At 39.9% G+C, this 24,216-nt stretch overlaps 1 long non-coding RNA gene and 1 pseudogene across 4 annotated transcripts in view; one reads left to right on the forward strand and one right to left on the reverse strand.

The window, feature by feature from the left end:
• LOC120602436 (uncharacterized) overlaps positions 1–24,216 on the forward strand; it is a 51,311-nt gene that overhangs the window by 17,951 nt on the left and 9,144 nt on the right. Inside the window, exons 4-7 of one of the 4 annotated variants that reach the window (XR_005652764.1) lie at positions 15,670–16,035; positions 19,537–19,604; positions 19,715–19,923; positions 21,477–22,871. This is a non-coding gene — a long non-coding RNA (uncharacterized LOC120602436). Of the gene's footprint in view, positions 1–14,287; positions 14,303–15,669; positions 16,036–19,536; positions 19,605–19,714; positions 22,872–24,216 lie in introns of those variants that run through there. The other 3 variants (XR_005652763.1, XR_005652762.1, XR_005652761.1) reach the window with 3 other exon arrangements.
• LOC120602687 (uncharacterized) lies at positions 13,386–13,504 on the reverse strand (annotated as a pseudogene).

The raw sequence follows: 24,216 nt of genomic DNA on the forward strand, positions 1-24,216 counted from the left end.
AAAACAAACTGTTTTCCAAAAGTAAAGATGAAATTTTTCCTATCATGTAATTGCTCTGCCTGCATCAGCTAGGCTGCAGTAGCAGAAAATTCCCAGTCTCTATAAGTTACAAGAAATACCATCTTCATTTCTTTTTGGCAGAAAGGTCATTCATTCATCGATTTGTGAACTGATTCAGTCATTCAATCAACACTATCTATTAAGCATCTATTGTGCAGATAGGAATGCACAATTGTGGACCCCGCCTTAAGGAAGTCACACTTACTGGGCCCACAGACACACGAGTGCGTCCACTCTCAGTCACGTGGGGGTCGTGAAGCACAGGTTTGCTAACGCTGAGCCAGATCTCTGCCCGGTTTGGGGAAGATTTTCCTGGGGAGATTTTCCAAGAAGTAAGGATTGAGCTGACTCTTAGAGAATGAAAAAAGAAGTTTAAGCTTGGGTGAAATAAATGAAAAGGAAAAAAGATTTCAGGCAGGGGCAAAAGTACATGCAAAGACACAGAGGTAGGAAAGTGGCGAGCTCATGGAGCCAGAAGGGAAGCAAAGCTGTTCTAGGAGGCAGTGGGGTGCCATCGAATGTCATTAACCGAATGCTCTTTAGAGCTATGAAAGAAAGAAAGAAAGAAACTCCTATGTCTCCTTGACAGACCCATGCTTCCACCCGATTTCGAGACGTGTTTTCATATGTGTTTAATCCCGTATTGAGAAGGGTCTATTGTTCTCTGTTCTGCAGGAAATGCGCCACAGTCAAAACATCACTTGGCATTCCATCCTCTGCAACAAGCGGGGTGGCTGAAGCTGTACTTTGTCTTGTAGTTATGACCCATGACAATTACATTACCAGGAATAACAGTCTTTAGAGCAAGATCCACAAATTTATCACTAGCGTTTAAATCAACGCCCAGTCACTTAAATAAATATCCACTTTGCTAAATGACTTTCTCTGTCAGTGTCAGCGAGAAAAGGCGTGCCTGAGAGCTTTTGTTTGACGTGAGAAATGAAGACTCGTGGCGTAGGGACGGGTGAATTGAAAAATTTCTCAAATAGTTAAAATATCGATGCTGTGAAGTAAGTGGAGTATTTATGAACATTTATGTGAAAACATTTGGCTCCATATGTCCTAGTTACCTGGAGGTAGAAAAGAGAAAGGGACCTGTTAAAAAGCACAAAACACATTTTAGCACGTGTGTCTGTTTGGAGCAGTTGGGAGTGTTGTGAATGCCTCACCAGGTGGCTTTTTCAGTTCTCCCTAATCCTAATGCGTCTGCTTTCTTCCCTCACTGCTGGGGAGCTGCTGCTCTCTCAGACCCTGCGGAGGGTATTGATAAGGAAGACCAGTGAGGCTGAAAGGTCTTGAGTGGCCTTTTCCCTCCGTCCGCTGGGACGGTCTGCCCCGTGATAGCAGCCAGCATTACGTGTGGTGTACCCGCCGTTTCACAGGTGGTGATTTCATTTCATTCTGCGTCACCGCTCCGAGATGGCCATTGTCATTCCCATTTCACAGAGGGAAACTACAGTTCAGAGGACTCTAACTTGCCAATGTCGCTTCACTGGTAAGCGGTAGAGTTGGGTTTGAACCCAGGCCGTCGGATGCCCAAACCATGTTTTTTTCCCCCCACCATATCTCCCTGCGGCATCGTGACTTATAGCACAGGATTTGTGTCCCGACCTCTTAAATTCCTACATCGAGTTTCCTAGAGAACACTGTTTCCCCACTGAAGCAAGAGGGATCCAAAGAGAAAGGTAGAGAGAAAAATGGAAAAACGAACACACAGACAAAACCCTAAGACTTATGCCTAAGACGCTGTGGCTATAACAGAAAATATCCATTAATCTTACACTACAGACAATGTAGCTTTGAGCAAGTCTCTTTACTTCTCTGGTTCTATATCTGTAAACTGAAGGATGTTCTCTATGGCTCATCCAGGCTTCGTATTTATAATTCAGATTGACTCGGCACACAGAGTGGTGGGGTTGGGGTACATGGATTAAGAGTAGAACACAGATTTTAGGTTTTTGTTCTTTCTGGCTACTTGAATGTATTTCATTAGCTCTCAGGGAATCTACTAATTTGAGTAGACTCTGTAACTGCTTAGATGGGTAATTCTAAGTACTAGATGAAGGAATCTAAAAGAATTCCATCTTTCCTCCTCCCCGAAAGATGTCTTTTCCAACGCACACTCAATTGGTCAATAGTAAAATTAAACTGAAATTATGCTTTCCATAATACACTCTCCTTCAAACGCTGACTTTATAAGACTGCTGGAAAAGATTTTATCAGTTTTAGAGGTGAGGAATAAATAGATCCCACATTTGTCGTAAACCTTAAACCTCATATCTCTCAGCTGCAAGATGAGGACTACAAGGTATCATTGTCGCTTTCTTAAAGGGCCCCGTGTCTCTACCAGAAGGATGTGATCTTGCTGGAGGGACCCAGGCACTTGGAACTGGGGAAGACATTTCTTTGTGTGAAACTTAGCTCAAACATGCTCTGTCACGCTTGATGGACTTGTTTATGGGCTACTTCCTCTCCACCCCAACCAGCAGGCCCATGGCTGCATTTCACAAGCTATTAAAAACACGAGCGCTCTCTTTTTTTGTGCGTGTGGCATCTAACCATTTATTTTGAATATTACATATTTGGAAAAGCATTCAAAATAGAAAATGATGGCTTTGGGGGATTCTGACTATGCCCTGAGCAAACTAGATCTATAATCTGAAACATGTTCACATTATGCAGGAATGATGACCAGGGTCTGTTGCCATGATTTTTTTCAATACTTGAAAGGTTCATTTTTCTGTTTTTAGGGAATTATGTTTTGATTTCTGTTTTCCATAGACAGTAGCAGACACTCACCTCCCTTAATCATTCATGACCTCCCCTCACTGTTTTTATTTTGGCTCCAAAGAGTTTCTCCTGCTCCAAAAATACCCTCCAGAGCATCCAACATTTTTCTCAGTATCACTTAAACCAACACAATCTTTTGTTAAATTACATTCTTACAGTTTATGAAACGTTTTTAGGAACATTTTATCATTTGATCCTCTCCTAAACCCTGTGAAATAGTTTATTATTCTCATCTCCATTTTACAGATGAGGAAACTGAATCTCCGAGTTCCAGAAGGTCGCACAAGGTGAGATTTGCACTCGGGGCCCTACGTCTACAGAGCCTGTGCTTCTTAATCTTTCATTCATTCATCCATTGACCCATTCACCCATTGAGTTACCCATTCACTCATTCACTCACTCACTCATTCATTCATTCAAGTTTAGTAACAGTAATGTGGCAAACAGATAAAAGGTAGATGCTCCAGAGGTTCACAGAAATCCAGTGGAATGGACAGGCCTTCTGGTAGGGTTAGTACATTGGGTTTGCTTGAGGAGACGTTAGCTAACTGTGGGTGTATCTGATAGCGCCCCACCTGCCTGCACTGCAGCCTATTCAAGCTCCCATAGGTACTGTGCATGTGTTGCTCTTGGCTGGTTGTGTTTTTTCCAATGAAGGCTAAAACTAAGCCGATGGCTGCAGAGCGGAGAGCGGGGGGGACTCGGCCCTTACATTGATTTTGTAAGTAACAATGATATATAGTTTTCCGAAGACCAAGAATGAGAAAGTAAAATAGATGCTGCTTGTAAACATTTGCATAATCGTATTTCATTTTGGGGAATAAAAAGTTCTTTGATTCTGGAATATCATATTCTGTACCTCCTTCCTGTCAAAGTGAACTGTCTTTGAGTTATGTTTCAAAGCTAAATCTGATTGATTTTTACAAAAGGGACCCGCACATAAACGTGCACTTTTAATACTTACAGGGGACTCTATCCTCTCCAATGTAACAGCTTTACGATCAAGCTGAGGGAATGAGATACTCCCCAAGGATAGAAGGACTTGATAGACTAATCCAGTTAATGCCCCTGAGTTCAAAATGGAGGTCCCCCAAGAGAGACAGGATTACCAAGGAGGTGGGGGGAATGGCTTCCCCTGCATTCTCTGGCCAGCTAAAAACAGCAGCACAAGTACACGCACCTTTTAAAAAAGTCACAAAGGCAGCGCCCCTCTCAAGCTCACAGCATCCCCGTGACAATTTCTGTCATTCTTCATTTTTCTTCTGTGACTTGAAAAAGAAAACCCGTGCCGTCTTGTGATATGCCACACCCATTCCTGCCTCTTGATTTTTCTGTCTGCCCGTTTCTCTTTTTCTGTTGGAGTAAATGTCTTTTTTTCGAGTTGTTTTGTGCCCGTTTTAAGAAGGACTCCACAAATTGCCCACAGACACAAGAAACTGCTTTTTTGTCAAGCCTATTCTTTGGCACAGACGATGCACTGATGTGGGCCCCACGCCTGCCTGTTTTGAAATGCACAGCAAACTAGAAAAGAAAAGCTATCAGGCAATTCCTAACCTCCAGCCATGACCCCCAGCCCCGATGCACTGCTTTTACCACTGAGAATTGGGGCTGGGGACAGAAGCTGCCAGAATCAGGCAAAGTGAAGCTATGAGTGTATCTTCTACTCTCAAAGTATTATCTTCTGTGTGGTGAAGAGGAGGGGTTATTTATGGACACAACCACTTTGTTTAACGTTTAAAAAGCGGCCTGAAGGGTAATGCCGTGTCCAGTCAATATTCTTGAGATGGATTTCCAGGCGGGGGAAGTAGGCCTGGTCCCGGGATTTCCTCCCGATTAATGGAGTCATCCTGAGAAAAGACTCATGGGTTTGGTGAACTTACTGCGTTCACAGCGAAGTGAGTGCCCTTTTGTCTTCATTCATTGCTTTTAACGTGAGCTCCCTCTGAGTTAATACTTTTTTAGAAACCTTAATAAAGTGTTTGAGAATCTCTCCCTCCTTGGGAGGCAGTACCACATGCAGGATAGAATGGGGCTTTGGAATAGCAGACCTGGCCTCAAAGTTTATTTAGACACTTACTATTTGAGCGAACTTGACCAAATGACTTAATTCTCTGAGCCTTAATTTTTCCATCTTATCTGTAAAATGGGTAGAATAATACTCGTTTCACAAAATTATTCTAAGGCTTAAGGGAGATAATATGTATAATGTGATCAACATTCATTTAATCCTTCACCCCCGCTAAATGTTTCTAAATAATAATTCTAGAAAAAAAAGATTATCTGACTAATCAAATAATAGTGAATTTTTAAGTGAAGTTTGTTTACTAGCATTATAAATAATTTTATATTTTGAAAGAGGGGAATATTTCCTATTTTAATACTAATATTTAATATTAATTCATGTTGATTATATAAATTATGTTATCTATTACACAATGTTATATATATGTATTATGTTATGCATTAATATGTTACTATATTAACATAATTAATATGTAATAAGTTAATATATAATATAATAATACATATATATTATGTGATATTGATTAATATTAAATATTTCAATAGTACTATTTAATATTTTAATCGATAATGTTTTAAAAGAGGGAGAAAAATTGAAAGAAATTAAGCCAAGAACCTCTTACTCTGTTTAAAAAATTTCAGTTTTTATTTATCTATTTATATCCGGCTTTGCTTTTTTGGTCAAGGGCTTCCTCTCTCTGGCAAGCATGGACCGTCGTGCTGAGTCGATACTGTGTTTCGTATTCACAACTTTTAGACAGGAAGAACATTAGGAAGAATGTTCTCATCTGGTTCTGATGAGAATACATTGCCTATTTTTTAAAATTATCTTTCTGATTTGATAAAACAAGAAGGAGTCCAGAAAATCTAGAAGCAGCCTGGGGATTTTTGATGCAGACATCCCTATTCTGGTTTGGAACCGTGTACAAAGTAGACACTTGTCCCAGATACCACCTCTCTTTGTGACTGGCCTTTGCCATAAAGAAAGGTGTTGTTCAGAATCCAATGTGTTTTGGGGGTCATATTTGCCAGAATAGTCAAACCTTGATAATCCTGGTTCAGGAATATGAGAAATGTGTGAAATTTATCTGGAATCTCAAAGTCTCATTTTTAAGCTACTGCGTTGTTTCCCGTCACATCAAGCTATTTTTAAAACTCAGAGGAGTATAAACTCCTTAGATGTGAGCTGATCTCCTTTACTTTCACTTGACAAACCCTTGGGAACCAGGTATTGAGAGTATCAAGCAGGAGAAAACAGAGGGCCAGTGAGGGGCGGCAGTGCCCATGAGAGTCAATGGCCTGGATTTATGTCCCAGTTCTGACCTCGCTACCTGTGTGACAGTTGGCAAGGTGACCTTATCTCCCTCATCCTCAGTTTCCTCCTTGGGAACCTGACAATGACAAAAGCAACAAAAATGGATGATTTACTTGCCAATTAATATGTCAAAATGACTAATTGGTTGAATATTGGTGTTTTCTGCCTCTGGTTGTTCAAATATTAGTTATTTGCAACTTTTAATGCACTTCAAAAGCATTTTAAAAAGAACATTTGTTTGAAAATCTTTGTTTTGTGACTTCTAGGATAGTTTAGCAAATTCTAATGTACTGTAATGCTTTCTCCGTTTGCCTTTGAGAGTCCTTATATTTCTAATTTATTTTCAGTTATTTGTGAAGATGAACAAAGTTAGAAATAAAAGATAAAATAAAACTAAAAGAACAATAACAATAATTAACATAAAATATCAATAAAAATAATGCCTCTTTGGCCAGTATTTCCATAAATTTTATGCAAAATCTTTTTATTTTTTGTACATTTTTGCTAGATAATATTGAGAAAGACACTACTAATACATTATTTTTAAAAAATGGAATAGGGGATAAAAAGCTGAGGAATATTTGTCTAGACTGTTTCTTGTTATTTAAACATTCCAACAGGCATTGTGGTGCCTTTTTCTCAAGACCATTGTTGTATATCTAGATGGCACAGGTCCCTTTATTTCACAGTTAGTAAGAAGGGACAGGTGGACCAACTGCCAGAAAATGTGTTTAAGTTTTTTTCAAAAGCAAAGTATCTAGAAAGTGGTGAAATGTCTACAGAAAATGAATTAAAATAAAAATCCTAATTAGAAAGCAGGAAATCATTCTAGGATACACAGACATTCATATGTGAATTACTGATGAGAAACGAGAATTTCTGAACCACTTTACTTTCAATCAGTTTACTTAGAACTAGACATAAAAATTTAAAACACAGAAAATAGTGCCAGATAGAGTAGGCAGAATTGGCTAACAGTAAATATAATACTTGAAAACCAGTGGTCTGGAAAATGGACAAAAATGCAAAAACACACGTAAAATTTTGGGGTTCTTTCTGAATTAAAAAACCTGCGAGATGCATAAAAACTTATAAAGAGTACCCAAACTGTTCAATAACACCCAAATGACTATCATGTACTAACAAAAAAATCCATGTCCGGAAATATTCATTTTTATCTAATTAATCATTTGGCCAATTTGTTATTTCATCCAATTTGTTTTAAAACAATTCATATGTAGTCATAAGTTCCTGCCTTGCATGATGGTCAAAGAGGATAAAATAGATGTTTATAAAGTAACGATCAAAACAGACAGTTAATAAACATAGCTCTTCATATATTTTGAGGTTCAAAAAACTTGATAGCATGCAAAAAAGCATAACAAAAATTGAAATCAGCTTTAAGATTTGAGGATCGTTGGAGAACAGTTTCTATAAATTATCATATTCAGTATGTCTGATGTTTGCATACTTTATGAAACTGTTCTCTCTAGCAAAAAAGAGAAATGTACATGCAGTTGATTCAATTCTAAAACTCATGACTTATTTGTCAATTTACACCACAAATCTTTGATAAGCCTTGTTAAAGGAGATAAAACCAGATGCTCATCAGCTTCAGACTGTTCCCTGAATTCTCTTCCTGGTCATTCCGCCCTTGGTTTGTGGTGACCCACCGTGACCAGCACTTACTTGTGCCACGAACTATGACATTATGTGCAATAATATCAGATTTTTTGGTTATATTACTATAACTATTGGTTTATACACATATACATATATTAGCTGAGCCAAGTTGACGCTCATGATTCTTTTTCCTGTTTTTTTTTTTTAATAACTTTGTGCTTTTTCTGTAGTTAATAATGGTCTCATTTCCCACTCCGAAGAGAACTGTCTTTGGTCCAGTGGCCCACTGGTCACCTGGGGAGTGCCCTCTTTTCTGCTCTTGCCTGCTGTGTCGTCTGTTCTCTGGATCCTGTTTCTCTCTCTCTTTTAGGTTTTACGTCCCCATTTTGGTGAAGTGTATCCTGTGGAGCACCCTGGGAAAAAAGCCCGAGGTATGCGCATCTTAAAATATCTTTATTTTATTCATGCACTTGATTTATGGTTCACCAAGATAGGATTCTCGAATTTTTTTTTCACTCAGCATTTTCAGGCCTAATATTGCCTCTAATATTGTTATGAGAAATCTGATGTCATTCTGTTTCCCAGTCCTTTATGTATAACATTTTTTCTCCTCTGGAAGCTTTTAAGATCTTCTCTTTATTGTTAATGTTCCAGTAAATTCATGATATTATGTTTTGGTGGAGCTCGTCATTTTATTTTATTTTTTTAGTTGTGCTGGGCACACACTGGGCCTTTCCAATTTACAGTCTGGGAAATTTTTCTTATATTATTTCTTTTCTTATATTCTCTTTTTTTTTGGGGGGGGGTGATGGGAAATTGGACTTCCTGAATAAATTCTCGATCCTATCTTTTCTACTCTATTATATATACTTTCAGTTTTTTGTTCTACTTTTGGAGGGATTTGTTTGACTTGACATTTTAACTTTCTGCTGACTAAAAATATTTAGCTATTACACTTTTAATACCCAAGAACTCTTGCTTCTTCTCTCATTATTCCCTTTATATAGCAACCTGTTCTTGTTTCATAGTTTCTTTGAAATTCTCTCTTGCTTCCTGAAGTATCTCTGTTACGTCTGAGTTCTCTTTTGTTCTTCTATGCCTTGGTCTTCCTTGCTTATCTTGGAGGCTTTCCTCAAATGTCTAGTGTCCCTTGGCTGTCTTTCATATGTAAGAAGTGGGTTACTAAGAAGCTGATCGAAAGAGATATGTGTGATGCCTCCTCGTGGTGTGATCTAGCTGCTAACTGGCTCTTTATTTCATTGGTGACTCAAATGTCAGTATCTAATAGATCTTTTCAGTGGGACAGTGCCTCCAAGGAGAAGCCTCCAATCCTCTACCTAGGAGTTTTAAACTTGGCGGCTGGTGTTCAGAGGTTAAGTAGGAGAGGAAGCCTGGGGGTATCATCGTTCAGTATTCACTTGATCGCTAAGTTTTTAGTCTGTTTTTTTTTTTTTCATTATCGGGTCCTTGTTTCAGGAGCCTCTTTAGTTTGTTTCCCCAGAGACCATACTCTTATCTCTGATAAGGGAAGTGGTTCAATCAATAAGGATGAAACCTGGAGTTATAATTGACTCCAGCATATACTTCACATAAACCCCCTGTTTTCAGGCATCCTCCCCCAGCCTGCCTTCTGGGTGTTTCCAGTGTGTGAGCATCTCCAGAGTTTCACAGTCGTTTGGCTTGCTTCTCATCGATAGCGCCACCTAGAGGCACTTATTTTAACCCTCCTGCACTCTGTTGGGGCCATCATCCGCTTTATGCGTATATTACAGTAAAAGGCTATATGTGTCACCGAACACTATTGAAGACAGAGTTTGTGTTTCTGCTTTTCATCCTATTTACTGTCTGGAGATGATTTTTTAAGGGATAAGGAGATAGAAATGTCTTTCCTGTATCATCTTGAAAAGTGAAACTCTGGTGTTAACGTTTACGTCGGAATACATCAGGAGTGGAACACTGCTCTCTGGGACTGTACAAATGAATACCCGCACACTAAAGAAACTGAGCACACCCTCTTTTTTCTTTATGGGTTTGGTTTTCATGGAAGTTTGAACTTGTGCTGACTATTGACCCTGAGTTTAGTTGCTTTAGACCATCAACATCAAGTTAGCCAAAGACACTAAGTATTTCTGGGAGAGTAACCGGTGATGAGGCAAACAGCACCTCCTGGTCAGCGGACCCTTCCCTGAGAGGGTTTCTGTCTTTAAGGTCAGTGCCTCCTGCTGCTTATGATAATTTACAAGAATTGATGCCCTTCATCTTTGTTTCCAATCTCTTATTCTGGTGCAAAGGGAAAATAATTCATTTTCTAATTATTTCAAAGTGCTGTTCCTGATCATTCCTTATGAACTATGTGAACTTGGACAAGTCAAACTTGTCCAAAAGATAGGATCGAGAATTTATTCAAGAGACTGCAAATTCAGTCTCTTCTCTCATAAGCCAGAGAGACCAGTGCTAGAGTTATAGATAATATTAAATGAATTAAGAACTTAATTCATTTATTTATTTAACAAACATGTCTTAAACTCCTTTTAAGTGCCAGGTATGCTTGGCGATACAAAAATGAATAAGCCAAAAATCCTTGATAGCAGTTTGCAGGGGAGGGAAGCACAGGAGTGATTATTTGGGTATAAAGTGGTAAGTGCTGGGATAGAGGGATGCATTATGTAAGTATAGTTGAGAAACAACTAGCCCACCCTGGGGGTGTGGGAACATGTCAGGGATTGCTCTTGAGAGGGTGACACCTGAAACTTGAGAGGCATCTCTTAAAAGGAGAGTAGGAACTACTCAGGTGAAGAGGAAATAAAAGAATGTTCGTGTCTTAGAGGCAGTACAAGCAAAATTACAGAGCTAAGACTCAACTTTGTTTGTACAGGAAAGTGAAAATGATTTCATGTTAATGAATTGCCTGACAAAGACTCTGACACTCCTGGAATGTTAGTCACCTACCTCCCTTCAGCCCCTCAGTGTGGTCTTATTAAAAATTCAGGGGGTCCTCAATTCTTGGAGTCAATCTGTTATATGATTCAGGTATAGCCACTGCGTGCGTGTGTGTGTGTGTGTGTGTGTGTGCCCGTGCCCATGTGTGTAGGTGAGCTTGTGCTTTGTCAACTATGGCTGATTTCACATAGGTGTTGTTAGAAAGCCAGTTTCTCCCTCTTTGCAGTTCAATTTGACCTCTGCCACTAGTATATTAGATTAGAGTATAATCTAATATGCATGTATATATTATACACACAAATATGCACTAATGTGGTCTATTAGGTTTCACTGTGCTGTGCTTCTCTATGAACTCTCTGTATAATTCTCTATGAAAACAGCTGTCATGTTCTATGAAAATCCTTGTGCTCAGGCTGGTGCCGCAACGGGGACTTTTTCTTAGCACCGAGCTAGATTTGCCTACTCATGAATTCCCTGAAAAGGCATTCCTGTCACGGGCTATGATGGAATAGAGACGTAACCCCCTCATTTGAGGCATATGGAGGATTCTAGCACAATATTAAAATTCTGGTGTTGAGGTTAATGTGGATTTTTCTAATTATGTTGTCCACAAAAGGGAATGGATTAATCACCTATAAGGTCTTAATCTTCTCTCTGAGAATCAGAGATGAGTTGCCATGGACATCACACAAGTAGCTCTATTAGTGTTTGTGGCTTCACTTATATTTTTCACGGAGAGCATAGCTTGTCTTTGTCATTGATTATTTCAGAATAGTGGTAAATATTTTCTTCCATGAAGTGTATCTATAAAATGATAATAAAAGTCATGGAGATAAATAAGGCCTTCATCATGGTTACTCTCCTGGGAGAGTGGATTTGGGTGCCTGCTGCCTTCAGATCCTGAAGTATGGTCTGTTAGATGCTCTCAGTTAATTTCTTCCTTTTAAGAAAGAATTTCATCACGGAAACATCACTATCATGTCTTGTGGATAAAATGGGGAGTATTGTTTTAATTTACATGAGGTGTCACTATGGAATAATGAAAATTATTTTCTTAGATGACAAAAATGGTTCTGAAGGTAGTTATAAATAAGTTTCAGAAATATTTTTTAGTATTAATTGAATCATTTTTTTGGTTTATTCACTCATTTATTGGATATTATTCCAACTCCTTATTAGATACTGGGACTAAAAACGAGAATGAGACTTAGCCTGTTCTCTGATGAATCCACTTTGGGTGGTGGGAATGAGGTAGGCATGGAAGAAATACATGAACTACAGTATGATAAATGCTGTTGTATTAGATATATCCTTATGTCTTATATGTTATATATTATTCAATAGCGACCTGTGCATGGGTTGTTACGGAAGTCTTTACGGAGAAAATAAGGATCCCCTTTCAAACTGACTCCCTAAACAACAGGATTGCATTGGGGAGATTTAAGTTCTGCCTCTCTTTTAAAAGACAGTATCATTACTTTGTAGATCTATTTACAGTGACATGATTGTACTATATAATTGAATTTCATATACCTATAAATTTCCTATTCATGTCATATACCTATGAATTTCCATATACCTATGGAAGGAGAGATTTCTGGATAAATTCAAAAAGAAAGTCATCTGCCTCATTTCTTTTAGAAGTAGTAAACTCTGTGGTTATTTTTTCTAAGACAACAATGAACATGAAAATCCTTTTCGTATTGTTTGAATAAGAGTTGCAATTGTTATTATTATTTCTACCTGTACCCATTAATGCTTTAAAATCAGATATCAAACACAGAGTTATCAAAATCACTATGAGTGGCTTTAGAAGCCTTTTTTTCTTGTAGCAAATAACTTATCAGTTGAGATGAAAGGAAAAAAACAGCAATAGACATTTCCAAAAGTATATTTTGCTTCATATTTTTAGGAAATGCTATTTTACTATTTTGGGGTAAAACGGAGAAGCAACAACTCATTTACCAAGTGAAAAGACTTAAGAACAATTCTAAATTCTTGATTTACTTCTATTGATCTTCTTTTCATCATTTTGTTTCTTTCTACATAACTTTCTTATACATAAATAAATGTCATCTCAACCTCAAGATAAATGTAACAAAATTTATAATTTATTCATTGATCATAACATTTCAGAGGTAAAATATTGCCTTTTAGCCAACATCAGAATTGGTTGCAGCGAGTGTTAGTCCCTACAGGCAGAAAAAAGACATGTAAAGCCTAGGTCCTTCCTTAAACAATGAAAAGTCTAACTAGATTCGCAGTAACTTAATGCCACTGCCAGATTCATGCTACAGGCTTGTGATATACCTGTGGCCCTCTCATGCATGAACTTAGTATATGGAAACTGCGAGAAAACTTTCAAAGTTGCCTTGTTAGTATGATATATTCATTTGCTAATTATAAAGTACAGACCTAACATTTGAGTTTAGTATTGAATATATTGTCACGTAGACATGATTCCTGCCCTCATGGACTGAATGTACTAGTAGATTGAAAGAATAATTGTTTATTTTATTTTATTTAATTAATTAATTAGTTAATTTAGGCGAGGCAACCCTTGGTTGACCTCACAGATTGCAAGGACCTTGTCAGCTTACAATCCCTTATTTTTTTATTTTTTATTTATTTTTTACGCCTACAGGGCCTGGTCTTCCTAGGTGGTCTCCTATCCAAGTACTAACCAGGCCCAACCCTGCTTAGCTTCCGAGATCAGATGGGATCGAGCTTGTTCAGGGTGGCATGGCCGCAGACAGAAGGAATAATTGTATTAGGCATGGCTTATGTTTCTTGTTGATGGGGCAACATGCATTAAAATTTAGTTTAAAAAATATTCAGTTTTATAAAAGGGTGATTTCCAAAGCATGTGGTGCCAAAGACAGTAAGGATGATGGCCCTGAAACTCTCAAACTAGACCCCTTTCATCGTGATGACCGGTTTGAATCTGGAATCTTCCAGATTGCGACAGCTATGTTTACATGCCAGAGAAGAGTGTGACCACAGCTCTGAAGCTGTCCCCTGACATGTTACTGAATTTCGAGACCTGGACTCTGGTCTAAGAAATGTTTATAATGACATGTTTTTCTGACTGTTGTATATTTTGCCCATTGTTTACATATGCGGCATATAGGAAAAAAATAGGCTTGACAAGAAACTTAACTAAAAGATTTTGATCTTAAAAATGACAGGCAGACTTGGGGCCTGAACTCTAGTGAGAGAGACGGATAGTGAAGGGTTAACCAAGCTGGTCTTTAACATTAGAGAAAATAATGTCAGACGTGTTCGTAGTTCTAGAGGCTAGTCCTTCCACAAGCCCACCGCACGTACAATCCTAACATTCTTTGCAAGTCTTGAACAATAGACGCTCTAGGAAGATTACATCACGTTGCCGTGTTTGGTCAGGAGAAGGCAGATTCGTGAATAGGTTGGCCTGCAGCAGTTCTCTGCCATTTCGGTCCTGTGATTGACAGGTACAAATAGTTCCTCCAGTGGCAGCATAATTAGGTATCGCGGCTGCCGTGTATGGTGCACGTGGCCGCCAACCTGAGCGAGGTATTTGGAAGGCGGGGGATTGGTGAGGCTGGTTTTCGAGGCGTTCCTTCTTTTGTTTCCATCAAACCGCTTCCTTACAGAATCTGTCAGAAAGACAAGCTTAATATTGAGAAAGATTATGCCGAATCCCACTCAGTAAGCAATGAGGTAGTAATTTAACACTCTTGCGACATGCTTTGGTCTTAGCTCTCTGAGTCCTCATTGAACGATGCTTGGTAAATATCAAGAGACCGAAGAAGTCCAGAATGCTCCCAAAGTCAGCCTGTAACCGAACTCTGCTTGTAGCAAATATGGACGAAAGACCCTGAGTTGTAAAATGGTTTTTCTCATGCCAAACACTGCTCAAAACTTAAAGGAAGAAAGTGGAAACAGGAATTTGGGCTGTAAAGCCCAGGAGAGCTGGGAAGTTTATGGCAGGTTCTAGGGCCACTCCAGGGCAATGATTAAAAAACGAATTGTTGCAATTTCCGCTATCGTTTCGTTTTTCTTTAAATGGCAGATCCAAAATTGGAATCCACTCTTAGCCACCTAAATCACCTCCTCTGCCTTGTCCAGAATCTTCTCTCATGGTCAGAGATTAATCTCAAGGGGAAAGGGGGTGATCAGGAGGTGGCTTTACCTTCAAGTTTGTCTTTATTTTCTGCATGTTTGGCCTCTGACATAATTACCTTTTCTAATTTAATAAACATATGGAATTACTTTTTCTAAACATGACCGAGGGGGTCAAAGTTTATGTTTCCTTTAATAAGATTACAAAACTTCTTAAAGTTGAGAGAGAGTTTTCCTCATGTGATAAAAAGTTCCTGAGAGATTCTCGATTTTTTATTTTTTGAACGCAAAGACTTGAGCACAATGTTTTAATTCTCCTTAGACACCTGTGTATAATTTTAACTATTCTTCATTTGATAGTTTATATCCATAGGTGATATTATATAGTGTGCTGGTCCCAGGTCCCCATTTTAAAGGTGGGAAATTTTATTTGTACATATTCTGGCAGTTGTTTTTAGATTTTATTTTACCCCAAACATCCAAATATAAGTATATATTTAAAAGCACATGTAAAAATGCAATATAAAAGTATCTCTTCCAATTCATTTTATATATATGAATAGTATATAAATCCCCCCAAAATGTATAGAAATAGGAACTTGCAATCACAGCTGATTTTTTTGTGTGTTAGAATAGAATTCTTTGCTTCATAAAATAACTTTCCACAGAGTTGATTTAAGTAGCATTCCTGCCCAGTTTGTTTAATAGAGGATTATGAATATGAAAAATTCCTAAGCACTTTGATGTACATTAACCATCTTAAGAGCATTTCTGTGGGGTGAAGTAAGGCATTTATATATTTGTCTTTCCTTCAACAGATATTTTTTAGGTCCTTTCTGTATGCCGAATACTGGACTAAATGCTCAGCACGCTGTAACGACATACCCTTGTGTTGAGTCATGTGCGGGGTGGATGTGTAAGCTGCGTTTCCTGTTCCACACGACAAGGGCTATGGTGTATTATGCAGAAAAGAGCATAGAGAGGAGCATCTAACTCAGACTAGAGGAGAAAGGGAGGCTTCTTAAAAGTGGTGATATTTAAACTTAATTTCGAAGGATGAGAAGGAGTTAACCAGTTGAGAAAGGAAAAAGAACATTCTGATTATAGAGAACAGCACGTAGGAAGAAGCCTCAAGGTATGAACCATCCTGACACTGGCCAGGACCTTGATGTGTGGTCAAGAAGGTGAGCATGAGAAAGCGCTGGATGTGGTTACTATCTCGGTTACTCCTCCATCTCCCTGGCTGGTCCTCATTTCCCTTCCTTGGTCCTTAACTTCAGCGTTTCTGAGAGCTCAGTCCTTGGTCCTCTCTCTCTAAATTCATGCCATTAATGATTTCATTGAGTCTCATGGCTGTCCATGCCATCTCTAGGCCAACAACTCGCAGATGTATGTATTCTAGCCCAAACGCTCTTCCAGACTAAAATCTTAAATACTAAACTATCTTTCTGATGTTTCTACTTGGGTGCCTAATAGACCTTTCAGACTCAAAATGTCAAAAACTAAACTGTTCATCTTCCGCCACTAGCCTGCCCCAGCCAGAGACTTCCTTACTCACCTCCACTGATGGAGACTTTATTCTTCTAGTTGCTCAAACCAGAAACACTACGAGTTATTTTTCTTTTAATTAAGGTAAAATTCAAAGAAAATGAAATTCATCATTTTAACCACTTCAATGCGTACAATTTAGCAGCTTTTAGCCCATCCATACTGTGCCAGCATCACCACTATGTAATTTCAGAATATTTTAAAAAGTAATCCCTTACCTACGAGCCACCATTCCCATTCTCTGTAGCGGTTGCCCCAGCTCCTGGCAACCACTAATCTACTTTCCGTGGCTATGGATTTGCCTATTTTGGACATTTCATGTAAACGGAATTATATAATATGTGGCCTTTTCTGTCTGGCTTCTTTCACTTAGCATAATATTTTCAAGGTTCATCCATATTATCGATTAAGAGCATTTCTGATTTCTGTCTTTCTCTCACACCTCACATTCACTTCATCAAGCAATTCTTTTGGCTCCGTTTTCAGAGCGTACCCGCGATCTGAGCATTTCCCCCTCCCCCACTCCTCCGGCGTCATCTCTTCTGCATTACTGACATAGTCCCTATCTGGCTCTGCCCCGTCCCCACCTCCCTCCAGTGTGTTCCCCACACAGCAGTCTGAGGGATGCATAAAACCAGCAGCGTCTTCTTGATCGATCGTGGTCCCCGGTAGTAGCAAAAATTTAAAAAAATTAAAAATAGATAAGTAAACAAAACGATACGATAATAATATGATATTCAACTATTATTACAAACTACTTTATTCTGTGCAAGTATTCAAGGGGAAAAAAAAAGAAATATTTAAATGAATCAATAATTATTTTTTCCTTTGAAACGTTAATGCAAATAGCATTTATCTACGCCACAAACTAAGCAGGTGATGACAAGGAAAGAATCAATCTCCACGCTTCAAGTTCAGAAGAAGAGTCTACTGCTTAATGGTTGCGATTTCACGTGTATAGATCCTTTGTTATTCAGAAAAATCTTCTGATAGATAAATACTTATAGAATAAGCCAATGAAATTTTTTTTTGGACACAATTTTTTTTTGTTCAAAAATTTCAGCTGATGGTTTCAGTTCTCTAGGTGGCATATCAGCAAGAAACCGGGAGTCATAAATTAGGCACCAGGAACAAATCCTTGTGTAAGATTTCTGTTGCTTTGAAACCCATAATGTCTAGTGTTTTAATTTTTCTCTGCTTTTCTAAATCTCCTGCCTGTTTTCTAGGATAAATACACCAACCATACTACATTAAATATATTTTTTGTAAATTTGGTTAAAAATAGTAAAGCACATTAAATATGAACCAACTTGATGTGGTTCAAGCAAGGGATTAGTTATAAACGTATTTATAAAGTAACATGAAACTTCAATTTCCAGTAATATGGTCAACATAGGACACCCAGAAATGTTAGATATAATGAATTTTTAAAAATAACAATGGCAAAATACCCAAACTCCCCCTAAAACCAAAAAATCTGAGTCAGAGCATGTCACTCCTCTGCTCAGATCCAGCAGAGGCTCCTCATTCCACTCGGTGAGGGCCAGAGTCCCTGCCGTGTCATAGAAGGCCCAGGGGACCCTTAGAACTTTCCAGAGTTGATGGAAGCACCATTCCCCATCCAGACTGGCCTTTTCTCCGTTCTCATCCATCCACACAGGCCTTCTTGCTGCTCCTCACATGCACTCCTCCCCTGCCTTAGGGACTTGGCACTCGGTCTTCCCTCTGCCTAAAATGGGAATCCACTCATTTCCTTCAGACCGTTGCTCCTGGGTCACCTACTCACCGAGGCTTTCACCCCTCATATGAAATTGCAACAGCCCTCCCACTCCAGCACCCAGTCTCTCTTCCCTTGCTCTTGTAAGTTTTTCTAGAATATATATCACCCTCTAACTTGCTCTATCATTCTGAAGATGGCGTTTTCCCCTGTGTGGTTCTCAGCCCCTCTTCCAAGGTCAACCTGCACCAAGTTCACTGCTGAGCACGCAGAGCCTGGTTCCTCACAGCACCTCTTACCTCAGGGCTGATAATGCCGTTTCCTGACATTCAACACAGTTTAATTAGACGTGATGCCTTTTCAGCGGCTCACACTAGCTTTGAAAGGTTAGGATAGATAGCAAAGCCCACCAATGAAGAACTTATTGGGGAGAGATTTAAAGCTAAGAATTGGAAGAAAAAATGTTCGAGGAAGAAACCTGTGAATACATTCAACACAACTGGCTTCAGACGTAATGTTTCAAAGAGATCGAGATGATTTTGTGGTAAGGTCTCTGGGTCCAATGTCTCATGTTAGAAAAGGAATGTTAAGTCTGTCTGTTCAGATGAGAGAGGTTAAAAAAGAGCATGAATAAAACCGTAGGAGGAGGAGGCGGCTGTGGCAAAACGGTGACACGTAATTCCCCAGGTCTTCAAAGGAAATAATAGAGAGGACACACTGTTGTGATTAATAGCGAAACTGAGGGAAAGAACCGAGGAGTGGTGTGAAGGAAGCACTTGACGGCACACAAGCTTAGCGGGAGGGTGTGGGATGGGAGTAAAGGGCAAGGTTGTGACGGACAGGACAATAAAATGCTGAAAACTAGAGCGAGCTTTCAATATTCCACGGGCAAGGAAAGCCACCGAAAGATCTTGCAGTCTCCATCCATTCCATTGCGTTCGGCTTAATGCATCTGCAACTTTGTCCCACCTGCCAGCTACTGAGTCATAAGGGAAGCTCTTCCCGATGTTCCTCCATCTCTGGGTTTACATGTGTCAGGAAACGTGGGCGTCTTCCTCGTGGCCCACAGAGGAGGCATGTTTTATAGTGGGTTTTCAGCCCTATGTAGTTCCTACTCCAACGTCCACTGTTTCCTTGAGAAAGAGGAAATGAAGGATAGCTCATCTCCTCCATGGACAGAGCCTGGCTCAGGCAGAGTGGTTCGTAGAGTTCCCAACAGTGTTAGTGAAGGTTGGGATGGGCTACCGGGGTTCAGTGGGAGTGAGGTGTTGGGAGGGGGTGGTGCTGTGAGGGGTTCAGCGCCATCTTCTGGTCACACATCTGCTGTGGACACTGTCCTCCACGGAGCAAGAGAGGGGTTTTTCCGTACTGCATTGGACTAGTGTGTCAGATAAGAAAAGCTTTCCTTTCTTCTCCCAAGGTGAAGATAGCAGACTCTAGATAGCAGAGTCCCAGAACCACACACATATAGAACCACATGGATGAAAGGTGAAGGAAACCCTTTTATTTTCTTAAGTGCTTGGAGTTCTTTTTATGAAAATACCATCAGAGAAGAAAGTAATTTTCTCTCTCTCTCTCTCTCTCTTTTTTTTTTGCAGCCCAAAGGATGCTGTGAAACTAAGACTAACTTGGACTTCTTAGCCAGGGACACCGTCCTGGGATCCTGAACACCTCCCTGAACTGTTTTCCGTGGTGTGCCTGAATTTGAATGCACAGGGGGTGCAAGAAAACACACGAAGACAGCACTTTGAGAGGCAGCGAATTTGGGGCTGGCACAAGTGTGGCCACACGCTGAGCTAGCTCAGAGGTTGGGACCCAAATGAAGTTAAGTTTGCTTGTTGCCTCCCAACTCAACCTCGACTTGTGAGAGATTTTAGTTTCACAGAAGCAGAGTTAGGGAAGACAGAATTGCATTAGTAAAATAAATCCCTTTAGACTTGGGTCATCCCGAAGATTCAATTTCAAGTGTTTTAGCCTAAACACATTTCTAAGGTTTCCTAATGCCAGCTGATGTAGTCCTTTTGGGAGAAACTAAATGTGCCCAAATAAAATAGGGGTAAATGCCACAGAGAAATTCTCATAAAAAACAAATTATTGCTATATAAAAAAAAATCCTGCTTTTTTTCTCCTTTTAGTTCAGGGAGTTAGATACTCACTAATATATACATGTATATAAAACTATCAGCTTTGGCTGGAGATTCAAGAAAAATAGCTCAAGAAAAAAGGAGGACAAAGATTAAACCATAATCCTTTTGATTTAAAGAGACTAAGAATTATTTAAAATAATCTTTCCATCTTCACGGCTATGGTTCGGGCTCTCTGATATGTCACTTGTGCATGTTCCCCCAAGGGACTGGAGTAGATAGCCAGGGTGAGCGACATTCTCAGCGCAGGTCCCGATGCTTTCCGCTTGTTCCCTCCGTGCTGTTTTTAGAACAAATGAGAGATGGCCATTCCTCTCTATTCAGTAGGGACAGTCAGGTGTTCACAGACTCTTAAGTTAACGTGGTCCATGTTGACCCGATTTTAATTCCGCAAACCCTTCGCTGAACAACTTTCATTTACAAATGTTGACTGTACTCTCCTTTGCATGTGGCTACAGAGATTAAGTCTCTTTGCTCAAGGATTTCTGTCTCTTGAAGGAGGTACATCAATAATGCAACGATAACTGCCTAAGTGACAATGGGACGGGGGAGATTGGGGAAGGCCGTGAGGAGCGGAGGCGGGTCTCTGAGAAAAGTATGCAGAGAAGGCTACACTGGAGCTGACTTTAGTACTCTGAATTGTAAAGGAATTAGATTGAATAAGCCCCAGCCTTAATTCCCAGTGGGAAATATTTGTTTGTCTTACCAAGTGATGGACTGTGACTCAATAACGTGTCCGAATAAGATTTTGCTGGTTTCCCATTCCCAATCCTGCTGCTTCTCCTTCAGTTCAGGGCGTTAGATACTAAAACAAGTTAGGTATCTCAAGTGTCAGGATGTCATTTTAGTGCCCGTGACTACACGGGTTGAGAGACTATTTGCTCAGAGGAAACACCTTGCGAGAAGATTGTGAAGACAACACCACTATGTTTGAATACTACTCCTGGAAAGTACATTAATGGCCATAAAATTATTTGGCTAATGTCAATGCATCTTTTGAGTGACGAGAGCCAACCTTTCCCGGGAAAAATTTCAGAGCCATAACCCACCGTTATGGGTTGAGTTGTGTCTCCCCCAAATTTGTATGTTGAAGTCCTTACCCCAGAATGTGACTCTATTTGGAAATAGGGTCATTGCAGATATAATTAGTGAAAATGAGGTCATCCCGGAGTGGGGTGGGTTCCTAACCCAAGGTGACTGCTATCCTTATAAACAGGTGAAATTTGCACACCAACTGTCATGGGGGAAAGGCCACGTGAGGCGACGTGGAGAGAAGATGGCCATCCACAAACCAAAGACAGAGGTCCGGACACGTCCTTCACTCACAGCCGCCAGCAGGAACGACCCTGCCACACCCCTGACTTGAGCTTCCAGCCTCCAGAACTGTGAGACAACAAATTCCTGTTGTTTAAGCCGCCCAGTTTATGGTACTTTGTTCTGGCAAACTCAGTAAACCAACACGCCCACCAAACTCTGGCATCACGGCTGCGAGCGGAAGGAATAGCTCTACCGTTGTCTCGTTCCGTCAGCCCCTCCGGGGCCTCTGCACTGTCAGGAGGCAGGTGCCTCTTCTTTCCAGAGAAGAGCCATAGATTATAAATTCAGTATGGCCCAGCAGGGGGGCCGTCTGTCTTTTAAAAATGGTATTCGAGGAGGGTAAGAACTCACAGATTAGGTTTCTTTTACTTTGTAGAATGTTAGTTAGACTAGGAAGGAAAAGAAGGAAGAGACAGCCCTCAGGCCACTTTAATAATACGTACTTTTCACTAGCAGTGAAAAGAATTCACGAGTTATTTGACGAGATATTTTTAAGGAGAGAAGGTATTTTTGTGGCTTCTCTCTTGAAATCACACACACACACACACACACACACACACACACACCCCCACACCACCACCACCACCACCACCAACAAAAAACACCCAAACCCAATAAACCCTTCACTTTATTTTCTTGAAGATTTAGTAGCGCTCTTTATCTTTATCTCAATCACCTGACTTAGCTTTCAGTTTTTCTCTCAATTTCAGCCCTTAATAATCAATATGTAATTCCCTGCTTAATTATTAGTAGTTGCCCAAGAGGCTTGTAATTTACTTTCCTCGATTTGCAAAGGCATGTGTATTTGTCTAAGGGAGAGATTATATAATATGATGGCACATTGTATTTTATAATGTGATAAGCTATTAGTATTACTAAAATCTATGGTTATAATAATTCGAATTTTGAATGTGACCTAATAGGAAGCGCACTGAAGAGAAATGTGGTATCTAGAAAGAGTACTGGACTTGGATTAAGAAAATCCGAGTTTAAAATGTAAGTTCTGACACTTCTGCCTCTGAAACTGCGAGCTGATCACATAACCACGCTGACCATTGTTCAAGGCTGCAAGATAGTGATCTCCTCCTATGCTTATTCTGAGAATTAAAATGAGATAATGTACATCAAGTTAGCTGGCATGATGCCCACACACAGGTACATCCTAGAAAATAGCTATTGGGAATTCATTAAATCGAAACTCTGTTAGGGTAATAACCGGCTATTTTCTGCATTTCGGTCGTCCTGTTTTTAAAATGCACGAGTCTTCTCAAATTTAAAAGCTTCTTAAAATTAAGTGCAAAGGACTGAACCTGTAATCTATTTTTCAAGGCATCTAGTTTTAGGAAGTCATGTAGTATTTGTTGAGGGTTTATCGCATACCAGAAAGTGTTGACCTATTATCTCTTTTTGGTTCTTATAAAGACTTGAGGAGAGAGACACCATCATTACCCCCACGAGGAAACTGAGGCCGAGAGGGTGACTGTCAGTGCACAGTCGCCAGCTAGGACGGGAGGAGAGAGCCAACCAAGGCGGCATGGGGTTGAGACCAAGCTCTTAACCTCTGCCCCGGGCTGCCTCCCTGTAGCAGAAAATTATCCCAAGCGCTACCCTTTCACGATACAGACGATAGCTTATGGATAAAATGTTTTTTATTGAGAGAGAGAACTAGCGAAAGGAATTAGATTTATTATTACCGCAGTATAAAGAATGAAGACTTCTCAGAGATCACGGCTGTCTTTAATCTCTTCTTGAAAGAAAAATCTTGGGAAAGGATAAATGAAAGTGCACGGTGCCCAGCCTTGGGAGAGAAATGGTTTCCCACATCTGAGATGACTCACATCTTAACCTTTCTGTTCCGAAATCTCTTTGTACGTATCCTGTGATTTACTCTCTGGGTGATGAGCTCTGTAGCAAATTCCCGGCCAACGCACGCAGACATCATCCGATTCAGAAGAGACATGCACTCTGCTTTTAAGTGGTCATTTCCCCCCCTAGCTTCCCATATTTCTTTTCCCCTGAGGACACATCATCTACCGTGAAGTAGATTGGGAAGCAGAATCGTTTTCACGCCATAAAAATGGCAGGTTGATTTTGTGGAGTTTTGCTATATCGGTTACAACCCAGTTGGTCCCTAAGTATCGGAAGCTCCCGTAACCCCCTCCTGGGACTATGGTTGTGCTCGTGTGATGCTGGTTTTGTAACGTGGCAATCAGGGTTCATCGTTGCCCAATAATTAGGGGCTTATTCCCTTGATTTTTGTCTCATCGATCTGGGTCATCTTGCCTCAGACACATTTTTCTCTTTAAGGATATCTCCATGAACCCCAGGCTGACAGGAATGAATTCCGATAAAACCCAATAAATCTGACAGGAAAATGTGGAGTTAGAGATCCTCACAGACCATGAGGACTGTCGCATTAAAGGCTCCTGGGGATTTTTTTTATGACTTTTTTTTCCCCCTTCCCTCTAATGCTTGGTCTCTTGCTTCCATAAATTGTGCTGGCTGGCTTTTCATTAACTCAGAAAGCTGAAATAATTCTTTGTAAAGAATTCTTTAGTCACACATGATTCAAAAGTTCACCAAGATCAAAGCCAGTCGGCTGCGTGGCGGACCCGACACCGTATATTTCATGTAAATGG

The sequence above is a fragment of the Pteropus medius genome, unplaced genomic scaffold, assembly GCF_902729225.1.
Source record: "Pteropus medius unplaced genomic scaffold, Ma_sr-lr_union100, whole genome shotgun sequence".
NCBI classification, from domain to species: Eukaryota; Metazoa; Chordata; class Mammalia; order Chiroptera; family Pteropodidae; genus Pteropus; species Pteropus medius.